This window comes from Macaca mulatta, chromosome 1 (assembly GCF_049350105.2).
Source record: "Macaca mulatta isolate MMU2019108-1 chromosome 1, T2T-MMU8v2.0, whole genome shotgun sequence".
Classification (NCBI taxonomy): Eukaryota; Metazoa; Chordata; class Mammalia; order Primates; family Cercopithecidae; genus Macaca; species Macaca mulatta.
The window spans coordinates 193,140,393-193,159,492 of NC_133406.1; the positions used below are offsets into that span (position 1 = coordinate 193,140,393).

The 19,100-nt window shown below is 48.4% G+C and overlaps 1 long non-coding RNA gene across 1 annotated transcript in view; it reads right to left on the bottom strand.

The window, feature by feature from the left end:
- Window positions 1-19,083, bottom strand: part of LOC144333521 (uncharacterized) — a 165,594-nt gene extending 146,511 nt beyond the window's left edge. The window contains exons 1-2 of the long non-coding RNA XR_013402227.1: window positions 18,936-19,083; window positions 11,814-11,911 (exon numbers count right to left, since the gene is read on the bottom strand). This is a non-coding gene — a long non-coding RNA (uncharacterized LOC144333521). The remainder of the gene's footprint in view (window positions 1-11,813; window positions 11,912-18,935) is intronic.
- Between the last annotated feature and the right edge of the window lie 17 nt (window positions 19,084-19,100).

The window sequence follows — 19,100 nt, forward strand, 5'->3', positions numbered from 1 at the left end:
TGTGGTGGTACGTGCCTGTAATCCCAGCTACTCAGGAGGCTGAGGTGCGAGAATCGCTTGAACCCAGGAGGCAGAGGTTGCAGTGAGTCGAGATCATGCCACTGCATCCTAGCCTGGGTGATAGGGTGAGACTCTGTCTCAAAAAAAAAAAGAAAAAAAGAAAAAAAAAGAAGAAAGAGAAGAAAGGAAAGAAAGAAAAAAAAGAAAAAGGAAAAAGGCAAGGCAAGGAGAGAGGAGGGCAGGGGAGGGGAGAGGAGAGGAGAGGAAGAATTCAAGCAGAGATTCTTTACAAGGAGGCTATTGTGAAAGGAACACAAGGAATAGAGCAGTAGCCTTGGGCCAGTAGCAGCAAAACTGTTATCCTGAAGTGAAGAGGGGAAGGAGTGATTGCTGGAACTTACAGTCGGCTTCTTTGGGAGGAGTGATGGCCTCTGATCAAGGCACCAGTCCAAGACATCTATAAGGAAAGAACTGTGGAAATGAAGACCCTGACCCTTACTGCTTCTCTCCCTGTGGGTACCCCACAGTGACCAAACCCAACTGGAGGCCTGACTCCACAGAGCCCACTGATGGGACACACAGGTCAGCCACAGGCACAGGGCAGGTTGGAGGAAGGTGAGTGTGCCCTTGGAGGGGCCACAGAAGACCTCAGCCCAGGCAGGAAGACTGGAGCAGGCCCTTGTGGCTGGAGCACAGTGGGAGATGGGACAGCGGGAGGGGCACAATAGTGAGGACAGAGGTGGAATTGGGATTTTATGCTGCCAGGGCATGGTGGGTGGTGGGGAGAGGTGGACTTCAGCAGGAGAGAGTGCTGTGGACATCCCAGTCACTGCTCAGCAAGTTCATTTGTCACCCACTCGCTCTTGTCTTCCTCTCATTCACCTCTCAGCCCTTCTGAGGTTTGAGCAAGCCTCTCCCTGCTCAGTCTTCTGTGCTATGCCCATACCAGGCCCCACTCCATGTACTGAGCTAGATATATACTGCAGGTACATTCACCCTGCAGAAGCTCACCTCTGGACCAGGAACCACCAGGTCCCTGGTGAATTCTGACACAAAGTGGAGATTGGTAAGGGCCTTAGGGGAGGACCAGGCCAGTGGGGGATGCTGAGGGTTGGGTGACCGGGCTGCTTCTAGCTGAAGAAGCACAGGCTCCAGGCCAGCAGACATGGTCTCTGACACCAACTCACTATGTGACCTTGGTGGGTGGTGGGAAGAGGTAAGGTGGACAGTCTCTCTGAGCCTTGTTTCTGCATCTGCAACACGGGGGGTGCTAATTCTGCTGCCCATCCCTCGGGCCTGGTGGAGGGAAAGGAAAAGGCTTTTAAGGCTGGAGCAGGAACAAACTAGCTGTTCACCAAACACATTTGTACTCTATCCTGGGTGCACAGCTGGAGTGTATTCCCCAGCCTTCTTTGCAGTTAGGTGTGGCCGTATGACTAGGTTTTATGAAGGGCCACCCTCAAGTCTGGGCCAGAAAACCCCCTTGTGGTTTTCTATGCCTCTGCTCCCTATGCCTCTGCTCCCTGCCGTCACCTGAGCCAGCTGAGCACAGAGGATCGGCACCCCAGCAGATGGCAGGGCCACCAAATGCAAGGCTTCTGGGTCCCTGAATCACCACACGGAGCAGGAACACTTGCATTTGTTTTCTTTTGGAAGCAGAAAAATATTTTATTCCAAGAGATGGAAGAGGTAAGAAGTTCACCCTGAAAATATAGTTTGGTGTAATTCTGTTGTGACAGAGCTTCCCTCTGAACGTGCTCTCCTACTGACTGCCCTATCCCAATCTTGTTTATCTTGAAGCAGTTTTTAAACGCTTCACTGATTCCCACGTTAGGAGAAGACAGGCGCCATCTTCAAATCCACAGATTCCAAGGAGAGAATAAAATATTCTCAGAAGAGCATCTTCTCTCAGAAGAGTGCATAAACACTTTGTAGAGTCAGCACAGTTTAGGTTAGGTAGGCACATAGTAAGTCAAAGTGTAAAAAAAGTGGAGGAAGAAATACTGCATTGTAGAATAAGATATTCAGATATGGTGTGAATGTTTAAGGCAGCTGATGCCCAAAACAGGCAAGTCAAGGAAGACGGTCTCAGTTTGCAGGAGAATTTGCATCTAAAAGGAATTCTCTTCTCATAACATCAATGCCTAGCACTATAGAGCATGTCTTCTCCTCAAAGCCAGCGATGCTTCAGATACCAGCTGGTTTCATTTTTCAACTGTGGTCCAAAGAGAGGACAGAAATGAAAAAGAATTGCAATCAGCCAAAAGAGATAGCAGTAGCTGGGTGCAGTGGCTCATGCCTATAATCTCATCACTTCGCGAGGCAGAAGTGGGAGGACTGCTTGAGCCCAGGAGTTCGAGACCAGCCTGGGCAACATGGTGAAACACCATGTCTACATAAAATACCAAAAAATTAGCAAGGCATGATGGCATGCTCCTGTTGTCCCAGTTACCCAGGAAGCTGAGGAGGGAGAAGGATCCTGAGCCTGGGAGGTTGAGGCTGCAGTGAGCCAAGATCGTGCCACTACACTGCAGCCTGGGCAACAGAGATCCTGTCTCAAAAAAAAAAAAAAAAAAAAAAGCAGCAAACCGAACAGGTCACCAATATGGTGCTGATAACTACTCTAAGACTCTTAGGGATGAACCAGGGAACCAAGAAGCTGATGAAGTCCCAGAACATGCTTATCACGAAAAGAGGCACCATGAGGCTGTGATATTCCCATGATTGCCACTGGAGCAGCCCACTGGACTCTTAATGTGAGCAAGAAACCAACTATCGGGCTAAGCCACAGAAATCTGGGAGTGGTATCAGTTGCAGCAGCTTGGGTAGCCTTCACTAATACGGAAGCTGTAAAGGCTGTCTTGATGTGAGGGGATGCTGAGTACCCTGGGGCAGTAGGAGGAAATAAGGTCAGAGGGGAAGTAGGAGCCCAGTCATGTAGGGGCGTGGCAAGGAATTTGGATTGTAGTGTAATTAGTGGGGTTTAAAGCAAGAGAATATTCTGTCCCAATCCCTAATCCATTGTACCACCTAGCCTATCCCACCCACAGCAGCCTAAGAAGTTGATTCAGGTGCTAAATCTTGAGGCTCCATCCCTGCTTGAGGAATGCAGGTTCCCTGTGAGTCTCAGTCTCTCCGGGAAGGGAGTTTGTGGGAGAGGTCCAATCCAGGGACAGGTTCTAAGGGCAACCAGCAGGAGGAGCCTCTGCCCAAGGGGCAAAGGTGAGGAGTTACTTAGGGTAAAACAAGAGGTAGTCCCTGTGCACCCCAAATGTCTACCTGAGCCCAGTGCAAAGGGGGACTCAGCTACTCAGGCAACCACAGACTGTCCACTTAAAGGGACTCTCAGGGACACATGGCCTTCACTGTACAGATGAGAAAATCAAGAGTCAGGACCATAGAAATGCTCAGGATCATACAGTGAGACAGCAGTGGGGCTGCCAGGGGCTAGCCTGGGAGTGCAAGAACCTGGTGCCAAAACCAGCTCTTCTATATTCTGCCTGTGACCTTGAGAATAAGAAGAACCACCCTGAATGGAGGCTGTGAGGACCAACCGAGTTAACATAGGATGTACCCAATAAATGTCTGGCATGTAGAAGGCACTCATTATAAGATGCTCAGTACGGCACTGCGCTTCAGGGGGGATAACATTGAACCCACCACTGCCCACTGCTATAGTGGGGAGAAACACTTTCCCAGGCCGCCAGAAGTTCATGCTGGGGCCTGGCTATCTTCCTACCCCAAGCACCCTGACAGTTACCAGGGGTTCAACTTGAACAGGAACACTTCTTTCTGTGTTCCAAGGACTGCTTTCCTAAACTCTATGAAAAGAAGAAAAAGGATGAGGAGGAGAAGGAGGAGGAGGAAGTAGAGAAGGTGGAGCAAGAGAATAAAGAGAAGAAAGGGGAGGCAGAGGAAGAAGCAGCCAGCTTATGTTGCTGACAGGCAGCTGTCGGGGACATGGTGTGCCCCTTTTTGAGAAATTGCAGGAGTTTTTCTCTGGCCTCAAATCAAGGGACCAGCCCTTCTTCTAAGCAAAGGTCGTGTGTTTATCTTGTGAGCACAGTAAATCACATACCTGCTTGGGTCCCCTCTGCTGGAAGCCTGGAGTGACACACATGACTTGCCTCCACAGCGTGCGAATCCACCCTACCTTCCTACACTTTTTAATCTTTGCCTTGAATGCTTACTTCTAACTTTATGTTCCCACATTTTAGTATATATTTCCATGTAGATTGCTTTCAGTCATTTCTGGGGAAAGCTGCGAAGGAAGGAGAAAGTGGCTTCATTCTCTGCTCTGCTTAGACCAGCAGGACTCTCCTCCCTCAACAAGTCGTCTGCCCCCGCGAATGCAGCCGCTGAGCTGGCCAGCTTCCTGGCACGCGTGTCCAGCTGTCGGCTTGCTCTGAACTGAGGTCCCCAAAAGATCCCCAGACCATCAGTTGAGCTCACAGAAGATCACCCTCCAGGGGGCCTTTGAGCAAATCTTGGGGGGCAGGGGAAGGGAGAGGGACGTGACTCAGCCAGGAAACTGGAAACCCCCCATATCCCTAACCACCTCCACAAACTCCAAAGCCAGGCCTGTGCTCTCAGCTGATGCCAAGAACTGCCCACTACCAATACTTCCCACCCCCGTTCAGGGCCAAGGACTTGGGATTTGGCTGGGCTCCTCTACCCCTCCTTCTTGGGTGGAGAGTTGACATGTTATAGGAAACACTCTCTGACCCTTCTCCAAGATGCCTGAGTAGCCCCCAAGTCAATCCCTTCCCTACTCTGGTATACAACTCCCATCTTTAACATGTGGAGTAGGTGAGGGATAACCTCCAAAGGTCGCACTAGCTCGGCTCCTCCCCATCCAGCATCCACTAATCATTTCCTGAGTACCAGCTCTGTGCCTGGCCCAGGTCCGGGGATCTTTTGGGGACCTCAGTTCAAAGCAAGCTGACAGCTGGACACGGGTGCCAGGAAGCTGGCCAGCTCAGCGGCTGCATTCGCGGAGGCAGACGACTCACTGAGGGAGGAGAGTCCTGCTGGTCTAAGCAGAGCAAAGAACGAAGCCACTTTCTCCTTCCTGCAGAGCTTTCCCCACTGAACAGAAGGAAGAGCCTATTCACACAGAGAGATGTGGTGATACCATGAGCTGGTGGGGCAATAAGGGACACAAGCATTTCGCACTGTTAGTGCAAAGATGACAGACTGCCAGCTGGTTAGCAGGTCAGAGAAGGCTTCCCAGAGGAGGGGACATTTGGTCAGGGCCTTAAAGGTTAAGTAAGAATTGGCCAGAATCATAGAAAAAAATAAGAATTTTTCTATAGCACTTTATTTGTTCACTTCCAGAATCTCTTTTTATCTTTCAGACTCATGACTCAGTAAGCTGGGATTTAGAATATGTAAACGTTTAGCTCTGGGAGTCTCTTTATTCCCATTTTCTGACTGAGATTATTAAGGCCTGGAGAGGGGAAGGGACTACCCCAAGGTCACACAGCAGGAGATTAGTGAGCAGATCCTGAAATCTGCATCACCGGACTTCCAGCCTAACGTCCCCACCACAATAACTCATTCACCCCCTTTTCCTTTTCCAACCACCATCTGGCCTGACCAACTGCCCTATCCCTCCCAGCCAGACTCAGGACAAGTTTTATAGGGAGGTAACTGATTGGGGTGGGGGTTAGGGAGTAGAAGGGAGAGTTTAACCCCACAATGTTTTCATACTTGGGATCTGAAAACACGATTTCCCCAGCAAAGAAGCTTAGCGTTAAGCGGAAAATCGGCTTGGAAGGATGTGATATCATTTATAACAGTACATTAAATGCAAGCTGAGAACCTGATATATTTTAGGAACATTCAGCACACTCTAGACTAATAAACATTTTACAATATTATTGCACATGTTCATTTCACTTTGTACAAATAATCATTCCCTTCACATCTAATAAGTCTGTTTGACACATAAGTGGTCTTGGGCAAACACCTCAGAGGGCCTTGTTTTTCTGTGCATTGATCATTTATTTGTGTAGCCTGCTGGGACAGTGACTAATGATTTTGAGGGTTTAAACGTCCTCAAACATCGTCTTTGTCTCCCTGCCTGTTATCGTATAAATGTAAAATAATTTCATCTTGGCCCCAGAATGTATTGTTTTTCATGTATGAAAAATGCCTGTCCTTTCCCTGCCTGGCACTGCATCAATCAGTTTAAAACAATATTTGGAGGAGCCCTGGTCTGCAGGTCTTCCAGCAAGCTCTCGAGGTCCCTGGGAGACAGGCCCAGAACACCACTTACTGGAGAATTTCCAAACAAACCTGCCATCACCACTGCATCAACTCGGAAGCCTTGTCTCCCTACAAGATAGGCATGAGTCCTGCCCTTCCACGGCCAAGTGAACAGAGATTCACTACTGATAGCCTTCTCCTTTCAACTCCAAGAACACTTATGGAGGTCTCTGGGGCCTAGCACTGCTATTCTAGGAGCTGGGGGAACAGGGATGAAGCCAACGTGTTCCTGGCCTACAGTAACTTAGAATCAAGGGAAGGTCACCACTAACTCAAAGAGCCCCTGTGTAGGAAACAGAAAAAGGTGCCCCATATGGGTGAACTCAGCCACTTGAGCTCATCACTTGGAGAACAGGTACCTTTGTATGAATTAGAAAAAAAGGACTCTTCCCTCCAGAGAGGTACAGCCCTCACATTAGGGCACATTCCTCAGCTGGGTGTTCCTGTGCAGTGTACAGCCTAAACAAATGTACAAAGAGGCCACCCTGCTGGAGTAGGGTGGAAGGTCAGTGGGTAACAGACAGACAAAAAAACAATGCTATGGAATACATGTCCCATAAAAAGATAAGACGTTAGGAGTGGAAGACTAGAAGGAGGATAGCTGATAAGGCAAGAGGCTTCATGGAGGAAGGGACCTTTGAGTTTGGCCTTGAAGAAAAAGTAGGTGAGTGATAGGAAAAGAAGGGAAGCATCCCACCGCATCCACTGAACAGAAGGAAGAGCCTGTTCACACAAACATGAGGTCAAGGAAGCTGGCCATTTGGAAAGACTGAGCATAAGAAGAAAGAAAAGGAGGAGGAGGGATGAGACAAGAAATGAGTGTTTGTTGAGTGAATAAGGGGGTGAACACAGAGATGAAAGGACAGCCAGCCAGATGGGTGGATGGATGAATAGAAGGTAGAGATTATATTAAAAAGTTTCAGATTTCTTGAATGCCTTACTAAGAATTGTGTGCTTTTTTCCGCAAGCAGTGGGTGATGCATTCAGAACCATATTTTGGACACTCTGACCAAAATGAACTGGGGAAAGCAAGTTTGGGTACCAAGGGGATCTCCCTGGGCCTCACCTAGAGTGACCATTTGGATCCACCTTGTAAGGAAAAGGGAAGGGAGAAAAGTAATGTTATCACCAGCCTTCTAGGATAAATGATATACTCCCAACTGAGCCATGGGAAACTGAGGCTCTAAAAGTGATTTGTGCAAAGTTATCTGTCTATACAGAGCCAAGAATTGACCCCATCTGCCCAACTACAGTTTGTGCCTCATTTGCTCATGCACATCTGCTTGAGGAGATGGCCTGAAACTGAGCCACATAACTCCTCTTGCCCAAGGATCCCCCAGGCCTAGTGCGTACTCACTCGAACCTAGCACCAATTGCTAAATACAGGCCACACTGGCTCTGCGGGGCCTCCATCGGCACCTCCTCCCTGCCCACTTCCAGAAGAACCTGGACCAGATTCACGGGGCAAGAAATCTGGACTAGGCTCTAGCTGTGACCTCTCTCTCACCCCTCAACCATCTCCACTGCACATAGTTTGCAACCAGTATAACATGCTCTCTGACCCTTTCTGGGCCTTTGCATATGCTGTACTCTCTGCATGACTCTTTCATGCTTTCCCTGTCTAGCTAATGCCTTCTTGTACTTCAAAGCCAGCTCAAATGTCTCCTCTGCTAGGAAGCCTCCCCTGACCCCCATGGCTGGGATGGGACATCCTCTATGCTTCCATGGCTTTTGACTTTTCTCAAGATGGCACTTACATTTTTATATTTTTTGTTGTCTAGTTGCATCATCTTAGTCTATCCCACTGTGAGCTGCTGGAGATCAGAGGGTATATTTATTCATCTCCAAGATTCTCAGCATGATCACAGGGCCTGGCCCAGAGTAGAGCCAGAGGGCAGTAGAAAGATAGATAAGCGATTGGATGGATGGGTGGATGAACAGATAGATGGGTGAACAGATAGACAAACAGCTTCTTAAGGGAAAAAAACTTTGGACTTGACTCTTCCACCTCCAAGAAGAGTCTCCTGATCTGGGAAAAAAAGTCTTAAAAACTGAGGCTCTTGATCGCACAGAATAACTGAAGATAAAAACTTATAGGTGCATAGGCTGGACACAGTGGCTCATGCCTGTAATCCCAGAACTTTGAGAGGCAAAGTCGGGTGAATCACCTGAGGTCGGGAGTTTGAGACCAGACTAGCCAACATGGAGAAACTCCATCTCTACTAAAAATATAAAAATTAGCTGGGCGTGGTGGCAGGCACCTAATCCCAGCTACTCAGGAGGCTGAGGCAGGAGAATCACTTGAGCCCAAAAGGCAGAGGATGCAATGAGCCAAGATTGCACCACTGCTTTCCAGGCTGGGTGACAGAGCGAGACTCCGTCTCAAAACAAACAAACAAACAAAAACTTATAGTGCATAGACCTGCACATCTGATTCATTCAATTTCACTGAGGTTAAGGCCAAATGATGTGGGACATTATTGTGCTGGCTGGGGTTCAAGGACAAAGTCAGAGAGAATCTTGTACACAGATTTAAGGGTCTTGACTTTTATCACAAGGCTGATGGAGAGCTGGCAGAGGGTTCCTGGGGCATGACAAGGAGCCATCCACATCTCTTGAGTCCTTTAAGTGAGGATGAGATTGAGAGTCAGAGGCATTAGCCTCAGGTATTTCTTCTTGTCCATTCTGCAAAGGCTGGTTAGACAAACTGATGGTCCCCCAGACTTCAGGATGCCCATTCTGGGGCAGAGATGGTATATTAGTCCGTTTTCATGCTGCTGATAAAGACATAACCAAGACTGAGCAATTTACAAAAGAAAGAAGTTTAACAGACTCACAGTTCCACATAGCTGGGGAAGCCTCACAATCATGGTGGAAGGTGAAAGTACGTTTCACATGGTGGCAGACAAGAGAAGAATGACAGCGAAGCAAAAAGGGTTTCCCCTTATAAAACCATCAGATCTCTTGAGACTTATTCACTATCACAAGAACAGTATGAGGGAAACCGCCTTCATGATGCAATTATCTCCCACTGGGTCCCTCCCACAACATGAGGGAATTATGGAAGATACAGTTCAAGATAAGATTTGGGTGGGGACACAGCTAAACCATACCATTCTGCCCTTGCCCCCCAACAAATCTCATGTCCTCACATTTCAAAACCAATCATGCCTTCCCAACAGTCCCCCAAAGTCTTAAGTCATTTCAGCATTAACTCAAAAGTCCACGGTCCAAAGTCTCATCCGAGACAAGGCAAGTCCCTCCTGCCTATGAGCCTGTAATACCAAAAGCAAGGTAGTTACTACCTAGATACAATGGGGGTACAGGCATTGGATAAATACAGCTATTCCAAATAGGAGAAATTGGCCAAAACAAAGGGGCTAAAGGCCCCATGCAAGTCCAAAATCCAGTGGGGCAGTCAAATCTTAAAGATTCAAAATGATCTCCTTTGACTCCATGTCTCACATCCAGGTCACGCTGATGCAAGAGGTACGTTCCCATGGTATTGGACAACTCTGCCCCTGTGGCTTTGCAGGGTACAGCCTCTCTCCCAGCTACTTTCACTGGCTGGCGTTGAGTGTCTGCGGCTTTTCCAGGTGCACGGTACAAGCTGTTGGTGGATCTACCATTCTGGGGTCTGGAGGATGGTGGCCCTCTTCTCACAGCTCCACTAGACAGCACACCAGTGGGGACTCTGTATGAGGGCCGCCACCCCACATTTCCCTTCCACACTGCCCTAGCAGAGGTTCTTCATGAGTGCCCCGCCCCTGCAGCAAACTTCTACCTGAACATCCAGGTGTTTCCATATATCCTCTGACATCTAGGCAGAGGTTCCCAAACCTCAATTCATGACTTCTGTGCACCCACAGGCTCAACACCACATGGAAGCTACCAAGGCTTGGGGCTTGCAACTCTGAAGCCATGGACCGAGCTATAGCTTGGCACCTTTTAATCACAGCTATAGTGGCTGGGATGCAGGGCACCAAGTCCCCAGACTGCACACAGCAGAGGGACCCTGGGCCAGGCCCAGGAATCTTCCTAGGGCTCTCGGCTTGTGATGGGAGGGGCTGCCACAAAGGTCTCTGACATGCCCTGGAGACATTTTCCCCATTGTCTTGGTGGCTCCTAATTACTTATGCAAATTTCTGCAGCTGGCTTGAATTTCTCCTCAGAAAATGGGATTTTCTTTCCTATCGCATTATCAGGCTGCAAATTTTCCAAACTTTTATGCTGTTTTCCTTTTAAAACTGAATGGTTTTAATAGTACCCAAGTCACCTCTTGAATGCTTTTCTGTGAAGAAATTTCTTCCACCAGATACTCTAAATCATCTCTCTCAAGTTCAAAGTTTCACAAATCTCTAGGGCAGGGGCAAAATGCTGCCAGTTTCTCTGAGAAAACGTAACAAGAGTCACCTTTGCTCCAGTTTCCAACAAGTCCCTCATCTCTATCTGAGACCACTCAGCCTGGATTTCACGGTCCATATCATTGTCAGTATTTTGGTCAAAGCCATTCATCAAGTCTCTACGAAGTTCCAAACTGTCCCACATTTTCCTGTTTTCTTCTGAGCCCTCCAAACTGTTCCAACCTCTGCCTGTTACCCAGTTCCAAAGTTGCTTCCACATTTTCAGGTATCTTTTCAGCAGCACCCCACTTCTGGTACCAATATACTGTATTAGTCTGTTTTCATGCTGCTGATGAAGACAGACCCAAGACTGGGCAATTTACAAATGAGAGCAGTTTAATGGACTCAAAGTTCCACGTGGCTGGGAGACCTCACAATCATGGTGGAAGGTGAAAGGCCTGTCTCACACGGTGGCAGACAAGAGAAAAATGAGAGCCAAGCAAAAGGGGTTTCCCCTTATAAAACCATCAGATCTCATGAGACTAATCCACTAGCATGAGAATAGAATGGGGGAAATCACTCCCATGATTCAATTATCTCCCACTGGGTCCCTCCTGAAACATGAGGGAACTATGGGAGCTACAATTCAAGATGAGATTTGGGTGAGGACCCAGCCAAACCATATCAGATGGGCATTGTCAGAGTGACTGAGACCTGCATCCAGGCCAACCGAAATATCACACTAAGTCCCCTCCTTTTATTCTCTCTTAGCACCCTCTGGCTCACAGGCCCCTTCTAACTCTACTTGGACACAGACAGACATGCTGTGCCAAAAGGGCTAGGAAACATATGGTCTTAGAGTTTGAGCCCAAGTCCTTCTCCCACCTGCATCAGCCTCCAAGCAGATAGAGATAGACATTCATTAGTAGGTACCACGTACCAGGGGGGCCAATCATATAAATCATTCCTTAACTCACTTAATAAGTGCTTATTGAATACCTATGTATCAATCAGAGAAAGAACCACCAGAAGATACATGGAATAATAAATTTACAGTGGCTCACACCTGTAATACCAGCCCCTTGAGAGACCAAGGCAGGAGGGTTGCTTGAGGCCAGGAGTTTGAGACCAGCCTGGGCAAAAGCAAGACCCCAAACTCAACAAAAAATCAAAAAATTAGAGGGATGTGGTGCCACTCACCTGTAGCTCCAGTTACTCAGGAGGCTGAGGCAGGAGAATGGCTTATGACCGGGAGGTTGAGACTGCAGTGATCCATGAATGTGCCGCTGCACTCCAGCCTGGGTGAAAGCGAGACACTGTATCATTAAAAAAGGAAAAAAAAGAGAAAAAATATATTTATTAATTATAGCAATTGATCTTATGCAAGTGTGGGAGCTGGTTAGATAGTCCATATGCTTCCATATGAGGGCCACAGGGCTGGCAGTGCAGAAGGGAAGATGATATGAAGTAGGAGAAGCAAGGACAAACTGGGACCCACGAGGATTCCCACCACCCTAAGCCTCTAACTTCAATGACGGGTGGCCTCTTGGAGAAGCTGGAACCCTTCATCATGGAGCTGCACATGCTCCCAGCCCAAGATTCAGGGAAGCTGAACAGGCAGATGGGGTAAGAGCTGGAGGAGCCATAGAACCCTGGCTGCTGCCCCAGGCCAACCAGGCAAGCCAGGAGAGAAGCAATCAAGAGCAAGAATTCAGGTCCCCACACTAACCTTCCCAGCCCAGAAAGAATATGGCTGCTACTTCACTGCCACCTTCTGAATCTCAGGCAAAATATCTCCTGCAGCCCCTGCTAACCTGGAACTATGCAGGAGAAGGATTTCTGGGAAACAGGGCTCCAGCTCAGCTCAGCTGGCACAATACAGAGCCACTAACCTGCTGGGTGCCTGGCACAGGACTAGTCAGTGGAGACTCAGCAGAGAAAAATCAGAGACCCTGCCATCACAGAGCTCGCTCTCACAACAGAGACGACAAATAATTTTCATCACATTGCAGTCTGAGCGATACTATGGTAGGGCATATTTAGTTATTGAAAGTCTACCACTGAGAAACAACAGTGAATTACTTAGGATTACATTCATATCCAAAATAACAGTTTTTTTCTGACTTCAAAACAGGCTGATATGATGGATGCTACATTGTCAGGGATGCAGGTTCCTGCTGCCTGGTTGCTGCACCATGTGTGGCTTCATTATCTTGCTGTCACTTCATGATCTAAGGTGTCTGCTGGCTGGTGCTACAGCTATTAGGTCACAATCTCAACCATCAGCTACTGGGGAGGCTAAGGCAGGAGAATCACTTGAACCTGGGAGGCATAGGTTGCAGTGAGCCAAGATCATGATACTGCACTCCAGCCTGGGCGACAGAGTGAGACTCGTAGGGGAACTCATGTCTACTCCATTCAAGGAGACTTCCCGGGGTTTCACACCTAACTTCTGTTACCAGCCAGAACTCAACATCTAGCTGAAAGGGAGGCTGCAAAACATGGTCTTTATTCTAGATGGCCAGGTGCTTAAATAAAACTTGACAGTTCTATTACTCTGAAATAGGGAGGAAGTGGATGCTGTGGGTCAACCAGCCGTCTCTACCTCAGGTAATAGACAATAGTGGTCAACATCTGAGATTCTGGAGTTAGACAAACCTAAATTCCATTCCCAGCTCTCCCACTTTACGTTGAACAAAGCAATTACCTTCTCTGAGCCTTTGTTTCTCTGAGCACATGAAAGCATTATCATTACATGCCAGGCACTATTCTAAGTGCCTTGCATAGATTGTTACTTTTAATCCTCACAATGAACTTATGAGTTAAGCTGTATTATCATCCCCATTTTACAGATGAGAAAGCTGAGGCTCAGAGACCTGAGATAAGTTTCCCAAAATTATTTCATATATAAACACATACTTAATGAGTGCCTGTTCAGTCCCAGGCTCTATTCTGGGCTCTAGAGATGCAGGGAAAAGTCAGACATGGTCCCAGCCTTGTCAGGGCTCCCAGCAATGGGGAGGTAGAGCTCAGCCAGTTTTTTCCACTCCTCCAGGCTGCCCCCAATTGCACACATGCAATGGATTGGGAACTGGGTATAAGGAAACAATAGCAAAATATTTCTTTTTTCTTTTTTTTAAATGTAAGTTCCGGGATACCCGTGTGGGATGTGCAGGTTTGTTACACAGGTAAACATGGTGGTTTGCTGCACCCATCAACCCATCACCTAAGTATTAAGCCCAGCATCCATTAGCTATTTATCCTGATGCTCTCCACTACAGGTCCCAGTGTGTGTTCTTCCCCACCCTGTGTCTATGTGTTCTCATTGTTCAGCTCCCACTTACAAGAAAGAACATGTGGTGTTTGGTTTTCTGTTCCTGTATTAGTTTGCTGAGGATAATGGCTTCCAGCTCCATCCATGTCCCTGCAAGGGACATGATGTCATTCCTTTTTACGGTTGCATAGTATTCCATGATGCATATGTACCACATTTTCTTTATCCAGTCTATTATTGATGGGCATTTGGGTTGATTCCATATCTTTGCTATTGTGAATAGTGCTACAATGAACATATGCATGCATGATTCTTTATAACAATGATTTATATTCCTTAGCGTATATTCCCAGCAAAATATTTCTTTGATTTGCTTCTTCCTAGACTTCCCAGCCTGGCCCACAACAAGTGTTTGAGAGCATCTTCCCAGCCCAAGCTCAGCACAAGCAGCTCACAGAGGGGTCCGGTTGGGGCAAAGAAAAGAAGCCAGTCAATCAATGGGTCACTCAACAGAAGCTCCTGGCCAGACTGACAACAGCCCACTGAAAACAGCAACAGTGATAGTAATCCCAAGGTATACCAGCTTGGGTCTTGTGGTCACAAAGTACTTGCACATCTACTATTGTATAAGGTCCCTCTTTTATAGAGGAGGATACTGGGGCTTGAAGAAGCTAAGTTACTTGCCTAAGGTGACACAGGAAGTATTTGAGGCAAGTATTCCAGGAAGCATTCTAGAAGGTAGAGGCAGAGGTGTGGCACTACCTAGTCCGTGTAAGGACTAACACGCAGCTTAAGTGGTCTTGGCACTGACTGGGACAAGGATGTGAGCACAGAGGCCATTAATGAGTTTGGTGTCTTGCAGCAGAGATCCAATGGCAGGAATGGCTAATGCCCAGTGGGAACCCTGCAGTGGAGCTGTATGTACATTAGGGGTCTTTGGAAAAAAGCAATCAAAGTGTTTGAGCCCAATTTCTTAGGCAGCACCTCAGGGACATAGCTTGAGCTCGCCCAGTCACAGGCCTCAGTGTGCCCATCTATGACCAGAAGCCTTCTCAGTGACTGTGAGAAGCTGGGTGAGAGATAGTCATTCTCTAGGCCTCGGTCTCCACTTCTGCAGAGCCCTTGCCTCACCTCGGTCCCACTCCTGAGCACACAAGGCAGGCCACACCACACTCTGCACACTCTAGACTTTGTTCTAAATCAGGCCATCTGTCCAACCTGGTGTCAGTGCTTTGCCAGGCATACCAGGAGACAGGGAGGAGGGGGCCAGGTGGACTGTGGGTTCCAGTGCTGGCCCTGGATTCCTCACATGTAGGAAGGAATCACAGCAAGGACCATTCAGGACGGCTGTGCCAAGTAAACAAGACAACCTCCAGACAGTACCAAAAACTGTAGCAGGTACACAAAATACCCTCCATGAATGGGGGTTCCCTCATTTCCCCATTGCTTTGCCCAAAAGTCTGGATGGCCATGATTCAGAGAGAGAGAATGCCAGAGCTAGAGATCAGCCCCTCATGGGTCCATGATGGTTGAGGCCAGAAAGGAGAAGGGACTTTTCCAAGCAATTGTGATGGCAACCCCAATGTACACCAGCTTGGGCCTGGGTGGCAACGCAGATCCAGCCAGGCGTGGCACTCAGGTCCTCTGACACCCATCTGAGAGATCACTGCCCCTCAGATCCATAATGCTATGCAGGTTATGGGGAGCTTAGTTATTGATGCTGGGACCTGCAACGTGGTAGCCAGAGTCTCACTCTATCCCTGACAAGCATTCAAGAAGCCCAACCCAGCCACATCCTCATTAACATCTCCACGGCCTATTGCTTTGAGGAGCAACTGTATGATTTGTGATTTCTGACATTCGCCCCCTTCTCTAACCCCTCCCCCCTTTCCTGTTTGGCCTGTGAATTGGAAAGGGCTGTAAACAGGCAAGCAGTCTCCTCGCCCTGGGGCGGGCCTGTCAGCCAGCCAAGGAAAGGTAGGACCCAGGGGACCCCCACCCCCACCGCCCCATGCAGCCCAGCTGAGGAGCTTGTAAAGATAGGATTTGTTTGTTTTTTTGGATCTGGCTCAGGATCTGGTTGAGGCCAGGCCCTTCGGGGAAAAGCAACTTTTAAATAAATGCTTCAAGATTGTGCAAACATTTCAGTAGTATTGGAGGCCTGGCGTTCTGGGTCAGGGAGGGAAAAAAATACCCGTCAATCACTCTAGAGATGAAAACCCGATAGCAGAATGGTTGGTGAGGACTAGGGCTTGGGTTGCAAATCTCAGTTGTGGCTGGCTGAGACTGAACTACACTTAAGTCCTCTCTCAAAAAATCATTTGCATGTTAATCAATACAGCAGCCCTGTTTGACAGACACACAGAGCACAAGGCGCTTGCAATCAGATTCATGCGATGTGTGCAAAAAGGACAGACTTTTTTTTTTTTGAGACGGAGTCTCATTCTGTCGCCAGGCTGGAGTGCAGTGGTGCGATCTTGGCTCACTGCAACCTCCGCCTCCTGGGTTCAAGCGATTTCCCTGCCTCAGCCTCCTTAGTAGCTAGGACTACAGGCGCGCACCACCACGCCTGGCTAATTTTTTGTGTTTTACTAGAGACGGGGTTTCGCCATGTTGGCTAGGATGGTCTTGATCTCCTGACCTCATGATCCACCCACCTCAGCCTCCCAAAGTGCTGGGATTACAGGCATAAGCCACCATGCCCTGCTCAGACTCCTTTTAAAATTCAGACAGAACTGAATTTTAGTCCTGGCTCTACTGATTAATTCTACAGTCTTGGGTAAGTTACTTAGTATCAGTTAGCCTCAGTTTCTTCACTGGTAAAATGGGATTGTAAGTTATTATAAGAATAAAATGAAATACAGATTGCAACATCAAACCTGGCCCAAAGCAAAAGCACAGTAATAAATAATGACAATATTATTAGCTGCCATATATCAAGCGTTTTCAACGAGTGTGAGGACTTGTATCCATTTGCAGTGGGCCTCAAAACACATCCTGCCTGGCCAGGCATTCACAAGCATATCCAACATACCATTCCACACAAGTTCTCTGTAGGCCAAGAGTTAAACTCAGCCTCTGACCTCAGAGCTCATAGTCTTGAAACAAGGATGCTCCAAGCTGACACTCTAAGCTGGGTGAGAGAAGTGTATGCAGAGAGCATGAAACAGAGAAAGAAAGAGACGGTTCTGTGGGCTTCTGTGAAGAGGGGGATCTGGGCTGGGTCTTGAAGGAAGAATAAGACGTCCACAGGCAGGCTTTGGAAAAGAGCATTCCAGATGCAGGGACCAGTTTAAGCAAAGGCTCCAAAGTAGGACCTATATACAGAAAGTTACGATGCAGTAAAGAGGGTTATTTGGGAAACAAAGCTGGCAAAGTTAGGCTGAGGTTGAAGAGCAAAGAGTCCTGCATGGAGAGGATCTCACTTGGTTCTCTGGGCCAGAGGAGTGTCTCCTCCGGCTCCACACCCCCCTTATCTTCCCAGCACCTGTGTAACTAAGGCAACAGCCCAACCTCTCTATATCTATATATCCCTTCTCGACCAACCTCAAAGGGTTCCTGGAGGTGAGAGGGTTTTGAGCAGGTTAAAGTGCCACCAACTCTGAGTGCCATTAGTTTACATGTACACACACAGACAAGCACATATGCATATGCTCACACACCTATGCACAGGCTCAGGAATCAGAAAGACTCGGCTTCTGATCCCAGCTTCTCCGTTTACTGCAGCATAACCCCAAATAATGCATGTATCTAATGCATATAAAGCACCAATTTGGTGTGTTCCATGTGGCAGGCACATACAATATGGTTATCGTCTAACATGCGGACACACTCAAACTATCTGTTTCTCCTTCAAGAGGAAACTAGCACCTAACCCCATAAATTCATGAGATCGTGCAGCCCAGAGATCAGCCCCCAACTCCCTCGTGTTACATATGGGGAAACTGAGGCTCAGAGAAGAAAGCAAGCATACACAACTTGGAAGCAGAGGAGCACATGGCAAGAAGGCTTCCTGGAATGCGCAGTCATTGTGCTGAGTCTTGGAGATAGAGCAGGACTCCCAAGGTGGCTCCATGTGGGAAGAGCATTTTAAGCAGAGGGAACAGCATGAGCAAGTGTCCAGAGAGATGAACTCCGGGAAAGGCTAGTCACCTAGTCTGTCAAGGTCAGGGATGGGGTGTGATAAAGATGAAGCTGAGGAGCTGGAGGAGGCTCTAAAGTCCAGGCAGGGAGGGCCTGCTGGGGCATGCTAAGGAAGCCAGATGCCCTTGGGAGCAGTGGAGGGCAGCAGCGTGGGTCAGCATTTCAGAAAGATCCCTACGGTGTCCGAAGCAGGACCAGAAGCTTGGCCCAGGGCAGTGCCAGGAGGGCGGCAAGAAACGAGTGGATTTGAGAGACACTGAGGAGATACAACAAGACTCCTCAAAAAGCATTTATTTCCTAGAGATAAAGACAGAGTGGACACAGAGCAGTAGAGATAAAGACAGAGTGGACACGAAGCAAGCTGACACTCAGGGACCATACCTGTGGGATTTTGAACAGAGGAGCATGCTCAAAACAGGGGGCTTCCTGAGGCCTTCCCCCAACAGCCAGCCACTGCCCCTCCTACAAGGAGTCCTGCACCACACCCCATTCCATCCCAGTGTGGAGGGCAAAGGCCTCAGGCCTACAGGAGGAGGCCCATAGAGCAAGGTGGAGGAGAAAGCCCAGCTCCCCTCGCGGGAGGTGCCAGGGTGGCCCAGTCAGCGGGCAGTGGACCAACTTCTCCTCCAACTCTATCTCCACCTGGTTACCTGCCTAGGGCTGCCCTCAGCCTCTTCCTGTGTGCCTTGGAGCCAGCCCCTCGCTGCTCTGACCCTCAGTCTCCTCCTCTGGAAAGGGAAGGTAACAATTCTTAGCAAGTGAGGCTGCTGTGATCATTCAGTGAAGTGGCTGGCAGCTGCCATGCCCAGAAGGGATGCTTAAAGGGCTTCAGTTCCTTTCTCTCAATAAATGATTCGTTTTATGTGTGATATGCCCTTTCCAATTTACAAACCCCCTTCATTTACCTGCACACAACCCTGTGAGATGAGTATTAGCCTCACCCCCGTGGGCCGCCTGGGCGGGCAAACGTTCTTTTACGCTGGCGGGCAGGATTTGAACCCGGGTTCCTAGGGCTCTCCAGGCCGCCACCGTCTCCCTCCTCTCTCTGTCTCTGGCTCCGCCCGCCTGGC